The sequence below is a fragment of the Neomonachus schauinslandi genome, chromosome 8 (assembly GCF_002201575.2).
Source record: "Neomonachus schauinslandi chromosome 8, ASM220157v2, whole genome shotgun sequence".
NCBI classification, from domain to species: Eukaryota; Metazoa; Chordata; class Mammalia; order Carnivora; family Phocidae; genus Neomonachus; species Neomonachus schauinslandi.
In genome coordinates this window covers 112830784-112843058 of record NC_058410.1, presented here as the reverse complement: position 1 = coordinate 112843058, position 12275 = coordinate 112830784, and positions in this window count along the sequence as shown.

The window sequence follows — 12275 nt, the reverse complement described above, 5'->3', positions numbered from 1 at the left end:
CTACAGTATCACACAGAATAGTTTCATTGCCAGAGGATTTCAAAATCCTCTAGGCTCTACCTATTCATTGCTCCCTCCCTGCTAACCCTTGGCAACCACTGGTTTTTTGCTGTCTCCATAGTTTTGCCTTCTCCAGGATGTCAGATAGTTGGATTTATACGGTACGTAGCCTTTCCAAATTGGTTTCTTTCACTTAGTAATATGCATTTAAGGTTCCTCCATGTCTTTTTATGACTTGATAGCTCACTTCTTTTTAGTGCTGAACAGTTCTCCATTGTCTGGATATACCACAGTTTATTTATCCATTCACCTACTGAAGGACATCTCAGTTGCTTCGGAGATTTGGCAATTATGAATAAAGCTGCTGTAAACATCTGTGTGCATCTTTTCACATGGACATAGTTTTCAATTCTGTTGGCTAAATACCCAAAGAAGCATGACTGATGGATCATATGGTAAGAGTAATGTTTAGTTTTATAGGAAACTGCCAAATTTTCCAAAATGGCTGTACCATTTTGTATTCCTACCAGTAATGAATGAGAGTTCCTGTTACACCATACCCTCACCAGCCTTCGGTATTGTCAGTGTTCTAGATTTGGGCCTTTCTAATAGTTGTGTAGTGAAATCTCATTGTTGCCTTAATTTACGATTCCCTGTGACATGATGTTGAACATTGTTTCGTATGTTTACTTGCCATCTGTGTAGCTTCTTCGCTGAGGTGCCATTCAGGTCTTTGGCCCACCTTGTAATCAGGTTGTTAGTTTTCTTATTGTTGAGTTTTAAAGAGTTCTTTGTGTATTTTGGATAACAGCCATTCGTTCATTCATTCATTCATGTAGGCTCTATGCCCAGAGTGGAGCCCAATGCAGGGCTTGAACTCACGACCCTGAGATCAAGACCCGAGCTGATATCAAGAGTCAGATGTTTAACCAACTGAGCCACCCAGGCACCCCCAGATGTATCTTTTAGAAACAGTTTCTCCCACTCAGTGGTTTGTCTGCATTCTCTTGACATTGCCTCTCGGTACTACAGAAGTTTTACATTTTAGTAAAGTCCCGCTTCTCAGTTGTGTCTTTCATGGATCATACCTCTAGCATTGTACACAAGCGTCCTCACCATACCCTAGGTCATCTAGATTTTCTCGTATGTTATCTTGTAGGAGATGTATAGTTCTGTGTTTTACATTTAGGTAGGATCTGATTTTTAGGAAGGGTGTAAGGTCTGTGTCTAGAGTCCTTTTTTTTTTTGCATGTGGATGTCCAGTTATTTCAACACCATTTTTTGAGAAAATCATCCTCACTTTCATGTATTGTCTTTGCTCCTTTGTCGAAGACCGGCTGCCTGTATTCATATGGGTCTATTTCTCGCTTCTCTATTGATCCTGTTGGTCGTTTGTCTTAGTCTTTTGCCAATACCGCACTGTTTTGATTACTGAAGCTTTATACTGAGTCTTGAAGTTGGATGATATCAGTTTTCGACTTTGTTCTTCTTCTTCAATACTGTGTTGGTGATTCTGGATCCTTTGCCTCTCCATATAAACTTCAGAATCAGGGGCACCTGGTGGGCTCAGTCGGCAAAGCATGCAACTCTTGGTCTTGGGGTTTGTGGGTTCGAGCCCCACGCTGGGTGTAGAGATTACTTTTAAAAAAGTCTTAACAAAAGAAAACTTTAGAATCAATTTGCCTATATCCACAAAATAACTTGCTGAAATTCTGGTTGGGGTTGTGTGGAATCTGTAGATCAAGTTGCATCCAGGTTGCTGTTAGTTGGAAGTTGTAATTCCTATCCCATGATACTATTTGTGAACTTCGGTATGTCCTTTTCTTTTGCTCAGTTTGAAGTCCAGCTTATTAGTGCACATTCCTCCAACATGACACATGTCCTTTAGGCTTTCTTATTAAGTCCAACTGACAAGCCTCCAGACACCATGTTGAAGACATATTTCACACTTATTTTTTCCAGAATAATGACTTTATTATTTTTGTCAAAGTGATACATTCTTCTTATAAAGAATTGAAGATAATTCATGTGATCTTATGAAAATCTCCACCCAGGGATAATTAATAACATTAGATGAACAGTATATGAGGCATCCCTAGGATGCTTCTAGCTAGGTGAGATAGAAATGCTTTTATTAAAATGGAACTAATCATGCTATTTAAAGAATAAAAGAAAGCAATTTTATGTGAATCTAACAGAAGAAACAAGAAACCGAAGTAGGCATTTCTTCCCCACAGAAAAAATGTCAGTTCCTAAAAGATCTCTCTGAGGTTAAGATTATGAGAAACCTCAAGAAACTAGAATGATTCTTTTTTTTTTTTTTAAGATTTTATTTATTTATTTGAGACAGAATGAGAGAGACAGAGAGCACATGAGAGGGGGAAGGGTCAGAGGGAGAAGCAGGCTCCCTGCCGAGCAGGGAGCCCGATGCGGGACTCGATCCCGGGACTCCAGGATCATGACCTGAGCCGAAGGCAGTCGCTTAACCAACTGAGCCACCCAGGCACCCTAGAATGATTCTTAATAAGGTTTTCTAACGTCAGGCCCCACACTCAGTGGGAAGTCTGCTTGAGGATTCTCTCCCTCTCCCTCTCACCCTCCCCCTGCTCACATGTGTACTCTCTGTTTCTCTCTAAAAATAAATAAGTAAAATCTTTAAAAATAAGTTTCTCTCTTTCAATGGCATGGTTCAAGGCTCTGAAGATGAGCAAATCGCTTGCTCTTTCTCTCACCTTATCTCTTCCTCTGCTTCTCAATTTGTGTTAATCTGTATGTATATTGATATTCTCAAAACCCATGCATTGCCTTCTGCTGTGAAACCATAATTCTCAAAGTTACATAGCCCTCATCTTATATTTAAGCTGATTTGTGACTCACTCGTAATACTTTCACCACCACTTTTCACCCCTGAATTGTTTTCAGACTCTTACTTGGCTGAGTTTCATCAAAGTTCCTCAAGCATGGCTCATGAACGCTGTTACCTTCTGTGTTTGAGAATGTTTCTGCGGTTTTTATACTTGAATGCAACTTGGCTGAGTAAAACATTCTTGCATCACACTTCCTTTTGCTCGGAACTTTGGGGACATCACATTGTCATGTGGCAGCATTGACTGTTGGTAGGGACAAGACGGGCCAGCCTCAGAGTCCCCCTTAAAATGAAGGCGATTTTCTTCTGCCCCCCCCCCCCTTTTTTTTTTTTTTTTTTGTCTGCCTGAAGAATTCCATCTTTCTGGTACTTTATCAGTTTTTCCTGGACTAAAGTGTGCTCTTTTGAGTTGCATTTCCATTCTTCTTTTGGGGAAAAATGCCTTATATTTTCTTTCTTTTTTTTCTTCCATTTTTATTGAGAAATAATTGACCCAAATCACTGTATAAATTTAAGGTGTCCAGCATGATGGTTTGATTTACAGATATTGTGAAATGATTACTACAGTAGGTTTAGTTCACATCTGTCATCTCGTATAGATAAATAAAAAGGAAAAAAAATTTCTCCTTGTGATGAGAACTCTTCAGGTCTAGTCTCTACACAGCTTATATGTTCTTTATGAATACTTTTTCTTTTCCATTTGTGGGGTTTTCTGTTTCAGATGCTGTGTTTATTCCTTTGTTTTATGACCTTGATCTTTTACAACTATGGTGTTCTCTCTGTTTAATACTTATCTTTTTTCTCATTTCCCATAATTCTCTCAAGCCTCCCCTCTAGATCAATTTATTTTTTCAGCCATATCCACTTGTTATTTCTGATGCATTAGTTTTATGAAAGTGCACTCAGTTTGTTCTCTTACCTCATTCTGTCATTTCATCTTTACTTACTTTCTTGAAATCATGTTGTTATTTAATTTTTCTATAGTTCAGCATGCTATAGGGAATTTTTTTCTGTTCTTTAGATGACGTTTTCTTCTAGACTTGGTTTTCATCAGTTATATATGCGTGTTCCTCTCTTTCATTTTTTTCCCATATATTTGTATAGCTACCATACCATTTTTCTCAATGTCTTGTGCGTAATGTGGCTGCTCGGGCCAGGTCTTTTGTTTGTACCCGCTGGGTATATTCTCAATTCCAACAGCATCTGTGCCCACCACTAAAATTTAACAAATGTTAACATTTTTATCATATTAACCAAGTATTGATTTACACAACCATTTAGTACTTGCTACAAAAGCCCCATTTTTGCTCTTTCATAACTGAGGACTCTCCTCACCAGGTAGAGCTGAGACTCTCTCTCCTTCCCTTCCTGACCTCAAGTTTTCTTCACTCTGTTCTAATCAGGAATTCATATTTTCTTACCTACCATATTCCATTTTCTCTTGTTTAAAAAGAAAAAAAAAAGAATCTTGGGGCACCTGGGTGGCTCAGTTCATTAAGCAACTGCCTTCGGCTCAGGTCATGATCCCAGGGTCCTGGGATGGAGCCCACATTGGGCTCCCTGCTCAGCAGGGGTCTGCCTCCCCCTCTCCCTCTGCCCCTCACCTGTGTGCACTCTCTCGCTGTCTCAAATAAATAAATAAAATTTTAAAAAATCTTATTTTCCACCCCCCCCAAGGGAAAGTATTGAAACTATGCTAACAAAAATCTAGTAAATATAAGAAAATACAGCAGGCATACTTGCGTTCCCGTGTGATGTGTCTCCAAAAGAGAAGTGTGAGCCCATGAACAAGCATTCCTGTTTATATGCGTCAGTCTCTTGGCAGTGCCCAGGGAAGCACCCATTTCAGGGCCTCCAGTGCAGTGACGCTGGGAGCTGAGGGCCAGGGCAACGCTGTGGTTGGTCCTCCCACCTCCAGTTTCCTTTTCAGGCCTCCAGGAAGCCAGCCATGACTGCCCCTCACTCCTGGCGAACGCTAGCCTTACCCACACACGTTGCCATTGCACAGCTGCGTCCACACTAAGCTGCAAGGGACGTGTGGACAGCTGGGAACGGAGTGGATGGGAATCACCCGCAAAAACCAGGCTGTGAGCTCCCTGAGGGCAGGCTCTTCATGAGCATTTCCTCACGGATGCTGCAGAGTGAGAACCTCTCCCAGAGAAGGTGAGACCTGAGCAAGGCTCTCCCAGGTATTAATGGACTTCAGTATGTGAAGGAGGGGCAGGAAGATGGACATTTCCAGCAGGAGGAGATGGGAGCCTGACATGGAAAATGAAGGCACAGGGGCGCCTAGGTGGCTCAGTCGTTAAGCGTCTGCCTTCGGCTCAGGTCATGGTCCCAGGTTCCTGGGATCGAGCCCCGCATTGGGCTCCCTGCTCCGTGGGAAGCCTGCTTCTCCCTCTCCCACTCCCCCTGCTTGTGTTCCCTCTCTTGCTGTATCTCTCTGTCAAATAAATAAAATCTTAAAAAAAAAAAGAAAATGAAGGCACAGAGGTGGGAACACCACGATGTGTGCAGGGGATTGGAAGGAGGTTGGCAAACACAGGGCGTCATAGGGTAGGCCAGGTCGTGGTGGCCTGGGTCCAAGCAGAGGAGTTGAGCTCAGATGCGACAGGCGGTAGGAGCCATTGGGTTCCTGAGAAGGAAAGACACATGTGAAGGGGGTGTTTGAGAATCATCAGCCTTTGATTTACTTTTGGCTTTGATTTTTACTTTGATTTACAATTGGCTATTTAAACTTCAATTAATCAAGGGGCGCCTGGGTGGCTCAGATGGTTAAGTGTCTGCCTTCGGCTCAGGTCATGATCCTGGGGTCCTGGGATCACGCCCCACATCGGGCTCCTGGCTCAGCGAGGAGCCTGCTTCTCCCTCTCCCTCTGCCTCTCTCCCTGCTCATGCTTTCTCTCTCTCTCTCTCTGTATCTCTGTGTCTCAAATGAATAAATAAAATCTTAAAAAAAAATTAAACTTCAATTAGTTAAAATAAAACATGAAGTTCTTTAATCACACTGGGTACATTTCAAGTGCTTGATAACCATATGCTCTTAGTGGCCACCATTTTGAACAGTGCAGATAATGAACAGGTCCACAGAGTTCCTTCATACAGTGCTAATGTTTTAAAACATACAAACTAGTTTTACACGTTGTGTGGATACGGAGTGCTTAGTAAAAGTACAATGGAAATCATGCAAATATCAAACAACACATTCAGACCAAGGTTACATCTAGAAAGGTGAGAATGCTTGCGTCCAGAAAAGGGATGCTGGGGGCCTCCATGTTTTATCTCTGAAGCCAGATATTATTATCTATATTATTATCTATACTTTATTTTATTATCTTCTATTACCCAAACGTGGGTAGTGGTTACTGTGTTGGATAGCCTGGGGCAGATCCTGCTAAAACTTGTTTTTCTCTTTTTCTTTCTTTCTTTCTTTCTCTCTTTTTCTCTCTCTCTCCCCCTCCCTTCCTTCCTTCCTTCCATCTTTATTATCTTTTTTATTATCTATACTTTATATTTTTATATCTATACTTTTATCTATGCTTTTTTATTATCTATACTTTTAGTCTTTTACTATGACCACTTCATAGTAAAACATTTTTTTTAAAGATTTATTTTTTTATTTTAGAGAGAGAGAAGCAGGGAGGGGCAGAGGGAAAGAATGTCAAGCAGACTCCTCACTGAGTGTGGAGCCCAACACGGGGCTCAATCTCATGACCCTGAGATCACAACCTGAGCCAAAACTGAGTCGATGCTCAACCAACTGAGCCACCCAATAGTAAAACATTTCTAAAGAAGCTGGGCTGGACATTGGTGCACACTGGGATGGAAACAGTATAGGACAGACAGGACACCAAAATGGCTTGGATTTCTTGCCTGGGAGACTGGGCAAAGGGACTGGCTATGGGGACATCTAACCTTCCTCATCCTGCATCCACACTATCCTGTGTGTGCCATTCGGCTGTTCCCTTATCACCACCAGGGTCCTGCATCCTCTCCTCTGGTGCTCATGGCTATGGTTATCTCGCATCCTTCCAGCTATGATGGGGTCCGGCACAAACACCTGCAGAGGCTGACCTGCTGGTCACAGACACCTGTTGGGTGTCCCTCCCGCTTGCCTAGCCACAGCCCCCGCACTCCCACCACATGCCCCTTCCCACAGGCTCCCCAATCCCAGCTCCAAAACCAAGCCGGGACCCATACTCCTAAGGACGTTACCCGACACTGGGTTTGCCTCTTGCTAGGTGTCCAGCCCAAAGACACATCCACGCCGAAGAGCGGGAAAAGAAAGGGTTTTACCTGCAACAAATCAGGAGAACACCGGGGATCTTTCCCAAAGCAGGGTCTCTTCAAATAACGACATTGGGGAAATTTTTTTTCATTTAATTTTTTCATTTAAATTCAATTAATGAACATATAGTGTATTATTAGTTTCAAAGGTAGAGTTTTGTGATTCATCAGTTGCATATAACACAACATTGGGGAAATGGTAAGCTAAGGGTGCATGCATATTCATGAGAGGGCTTGCACAAAGGGGAATTCAATATAGAATTGGGGTAAAAGTCATCCTAAGTTGACAGGTTTCAGTTGGTTAAAGTCATGAGGGCCAGCAAGGTTCAGCATCATCAGTTCTCAGGCTGTGCCATGTCTGGAATCTGAGCGCTCAAAAGGCTTCAAATCCTTTCTGAACGATTGCATCAGGTCGATCTTTCCGTTTGAAACAGTGCCGGGAGTTTTACCCCTGATTTCTCGTCTCTACTATGGTTAGGCTATCTCCTGGCCTGGGAGTGGCTGTTTGTTCTTACGTTCCTTTGTTCCCTTAAAAGCCTTAACTACTGAGGTCTGTTCTTCCGCGGTTTCTACATCTCCCAGGAAGTTCTGCAAGAAACGTGCTTGGGCCGGTAGTGCGGTCAGGCAGAGATCACAAAACGGCTTCAGGCCTAAAATGACTTCCCCTGCGCTGTCTCGTCCTCCTGTTTCCGAGGACCCCTAACCCTATCTGCCTACGAAGTCCCTCCTTGAGATATACCACTCTTCCTCCTTGAGGGGCATAGGGCCGAAGGTCGTTTTTCTGTAGCTGCTTCCTGCTCAGAATGGGCGTGCGGTCTCCCCAGCTGGAAGAGTGAGACTCTCACGAAAGCTGGACAAGTTTTCTTTTCCCCCGCGTGTCCCTTCAGCAGAACGCGCTGAAGCTGAATTTGTGACAAGGTTTACTGGGAGTCTGAAGATGCACGGGCCAAACAATAAAAGGACAGTAGTGTTAAGTGTTAACAGGGGTCCATCGAAGGTCATCACCATGAAAACCATCCCGCAAATAGACAAAGATTGAGTCCCAGGGCCACGGCTCAGTATTTTTCTAATATTTCTGTATTTCTTTCTTTTTTTTAAGGATTTTATTTATTTATTTGACAGAGAGAGACACAGCAAGAGAGGGAACACAAGCAGGGGGAGTGGGAGAGGGAGAAGCAGGCTTCCCGCTGAGCAGGGAGCCCGATGTGAGGCTCGATCCCAGGACCCTGGGATCATGACCTGAGCCAAAGGCAGACGCTTAACGACTGAGCCACCCAGGTGCCCCTCTTTTTTTTTTTTTTTAAGATGTATTTATTTCTGGGGGAGAGGGAGGGGGGGGGGAGGGACAGAGGGTGAGCAGGGAGCCCAATGTGGGGCTCAGTCCCATGATCCATGAGATCACGACCTGAGCTGAAACCAAGAGGTGGACGCACAACCAATGGAGTCACCCAGGCGCCCCTATTTCTACATTTCTTTTTATGACCTCTAGGCTTTCTTCAACTTGGTTAGAGGTATTGATATAGAAGCAACATTCTTCTTCCGGGAGAGCACAGGGACTTCCTGCCTGGGCTGGGATGACACTGAGCGCCCTTCTATTTTGTGATACTAAGTCAGCCAGAGAATGGAGGGCAGTTTTCTGGGATTCTGTTGTCACTACGGTTGCTTTCCAAGATTGTTGAAGAATGGATATATTTCTTTTTTTTTTTTTTTAAGATTTTATTTATTTATTTGACAGACACAGCGAGAGAGGGAACACAAGCAGGGGGAGCGGGAGAAGGAGAAGCAGGCTTCCCGCTGAGCAGGGAGCCCGATGCGGGGCTCGATCCCAGGACCCTAGGACCATGACCTGAGCCGAAGGCAGACACTTAACGACTGAGCCACCCAAGCGCCTTAAGAATGGTTATATTTCTGATGGACTTTTCTAGTTCTGGGGTCTCAGTGAACCAGGAAAGGCCCCTATAGATAGTAATGACCAACACCATTCTGGTCTATTACGGGGTTGTTTGTGCTTAAAATGCCAAAATCCACGTCCCTCTTAGCCCGGATCCCCTGATCGGACTCCTGACCCATTTAGGGCGGTGGCTAGGAATGAGCCCAAGTTAGGGATAGGGGCTGTTGATCTCAGGGAAGTCATGTTATAAACCTCCAGCAGAATAAAGACCACCACACAGGACCTTCTCTTTTTTTTGTGGGAGGGTAAGCAAGAGATTTCCTCCACGGAGGAAGAAGTAACAAGTACCCTTTAGGACGATGGCTGTGGGGTACCTTTGGGCCCAGATCCACGTATGATTAGTTTCTGCAGATCAAGTATCAGTGTTTATAGCAGGGTCCCTGGGCTTCCAGAGATCTCTACCCTCTGTTCTTGTTCCTGGCATAGAGTCATCTGCACAAAGGGTGGTAAAGGTGGGTACAGGCTCAGCGGCAGATTAGGGTAGGGCATGAGCTGAGGGATTGCACGGGGATGGGTGGAATTGGTCAGGTTATGTTCAGGGGAACCGTTTACAAGCTGCCGAGTGTTACCAGACTATTGATCTATAGCCCATTCACTCCCATTTGGATTAGTTCCAATTAACTTGGCTTCCCATTTCCCAGAGGCATTATATTTTTTATTACCTGAAGCGAGGCTTGCCTTAACCTTATACTTGGTGCTTGTATTTACTGGAACTAGAGAATGGTGGGATTGTATCCTACCACGTAATCGCAAAGGGAAGCTGGCAAGGTCCAAGCAGTTGTTCCCGTCTATGCAGACCATGCATGCATATGACAGCACCGAAAGGCAAGGTGTGTACTATTCCCACCACTTCATGGTAAGTTGCATCTGATTCTCCTGTCTGGGAAGGGGATCCCAGAGGCAGCCCCCCCTTTACTGAGTAAGTTATATAGTTATATCCGTTGGCTTAACCGGAACACTTACAAAGACCTCTGGTGCAAGGGGTATTTCTATATTTGGCTCATCCCCAGTGTGATTCCATCGAGCACGCAACCAATAAGAGGAAAGGTTATCTTTCTTTGCTAGGCTTTCTAGGGCTGGTGAGAGAGGGCATCCGTAGGTTCCAAGACTTTGTCCCATTGACAAAATAGGAGGAAAGGAGCCATTTCCCACGAAGACTTAGGCTTTAGACTTCCCTTTAGTTTTCTTTTACGAACTGAAATCCATTTGAAGAGGGACTTGAGATTTTCTGAAGAGGGGCTTGAGAACCCATGCTGGGTCACAGCTGTAGTTCTCCTGGTCCCCTTCTGTGCTGCCTGACGGGGGCTCAGCAGCTCTTTTTACTCTGGGATGGCAGATCCAGCTGAAGGGAAGGGTGAGTGGCCAATGGTACTAGATAAGGCCCATTCCATAAGGCCGTAGTCGAGCTGAGGCTGTTCCTGTTTTCCATGTCTTTACATTTACCCAGTGTCCTGGTTCATAAGGATGAGCTGGGGACAGGAAGCTTAGGTTGGTCCCGTCACAACTTGCCCTTACTGTACTAATTGCTTTACAGCGTTTTCTGTTTCCACATCTACTTCAGGCCGGGCCCCATTCATCCCTGGGGACGGCCTCCCATTCATCACTGCAAAGGGACTGGGTCTTTACTTTCTTGTGGGGGCCGCCTGGGAGTGGGTTAAAGCTATGGGCAACAGCTTTAGCCATGGTTCGTGGGATTCTTGGCACAATTTGGCCGATGTCTTCTTCAAGGTCTGATTAGCCTGCTCAGTTTTGCCTGAAGACTGGGGCCTTCCAGTCAGCATATGGTTTCCTTTTTTTTTTTTTTTTAAGATTTTATTTATTTGAGAGAGAGAGAGAGAGCATGAGCAGGGCCGGGGAGGGTCAGAGGGAGAGGGAGAAGCAGACTCTCCGCTGAGCAGGGAGCCCGATGTGGGGTTCAATCCCAGGACCTTGGGATCATGACCTGAGCCAAAGGCAGACACCGTCACTGGCTGAGCCACCCAGGTGCCCCACAGTTTCCATTTTATACCCAAGGAGTGAGCAACTCCGGCCAAAACATTGGAGGTAAAGGCTGGCCCACTGTCAATTTGAACTGTTTGAGGTGGCCCCAGCCTAGGAATAATATTCTGCAGGAGGGCTTAAACTACTTCCCTGGTTTTTTCTCTTCTGCAAGAGAAAGCTTCAAGCCAGCCAGTAAAGTGCCAACCAGGACCAGGAGATATTTGAAGCCACCTGATGCAGGAGGCATCCCAGCAAAATCTACTTGCCCATCCTCCCTCGGCTGTGTGCCCCGAAGCTGAACAGCCCTCTTGAGAGGTGGCCTGGTGTTGTCTTTCTGGGGGCGCCTGAGTGGCTCAGTCGTTAGGCGTCTGTCTTCGGCTCAGCTCATGATCCCAGAGTCCTGGGATTGAGCCCCACATCGGGCTCCCTGCTCAGCAGGAAGCCTGCTTCTCCCTCTCCCACTCCCCCTACTTGTGTTCCCTCTCTCGCTGTGTCTCTGTCAATTAAATAAATAAATAAAATCTTAAAAAAAAAAAATTCTTTCCGACAATATGCACACTGGCTCATGAGTCTCCTCTCCTTCAGAAATTAAGAATCCTAAATACCTGGCCTCTGTCTTAGACATCTGGGTCTTTGTTTTTGACACTTTATATCCCCTCTCTGCTAGAAAATTCAGAAACTTTATCATATTTTGATCTGAGTCCTCCTTTGTTGGGCTGGCCATAAGAATGTCATCAACAGACTGGAGGACTGTCCCCTTTTCTAGGTGCAGTCCTCTCAAATCCTGACCCAAGACCTCTCCAGAGGAGGGCCTGGCTGGCTCGGTCGGTGGAGCATGTAACTCTTGATCTCAAGGTTTTATTTTAAAAAATAAAATCTTTAAAAGAAAAAAAAAAGGGGGGCGCCCTGGGTGGCTCAGTTGGTTAAGTGTCTGCCTTCAGCTCAGGTCATGATCCAGGGGTCCTGGGCTCCCTGCTCAGTGGGGAGTCTGCTTCTCCCTCTCCCTCTGCCCCTGCTCCTGCCTGTGCACACTCTCTCGTGGTGCTCTCTCTCTCTCAAATAAATAAATAAAATCTTTGAAAGAAAAAAAAATTTTTAATTAAAAAAAAAAAAAGACCTCCCCGAAGATAGTGGGAGAGTTTTTAAAAGTCCAGCAATACTACTGCTTTTTTTGCAAGTGGGTAATCTTCC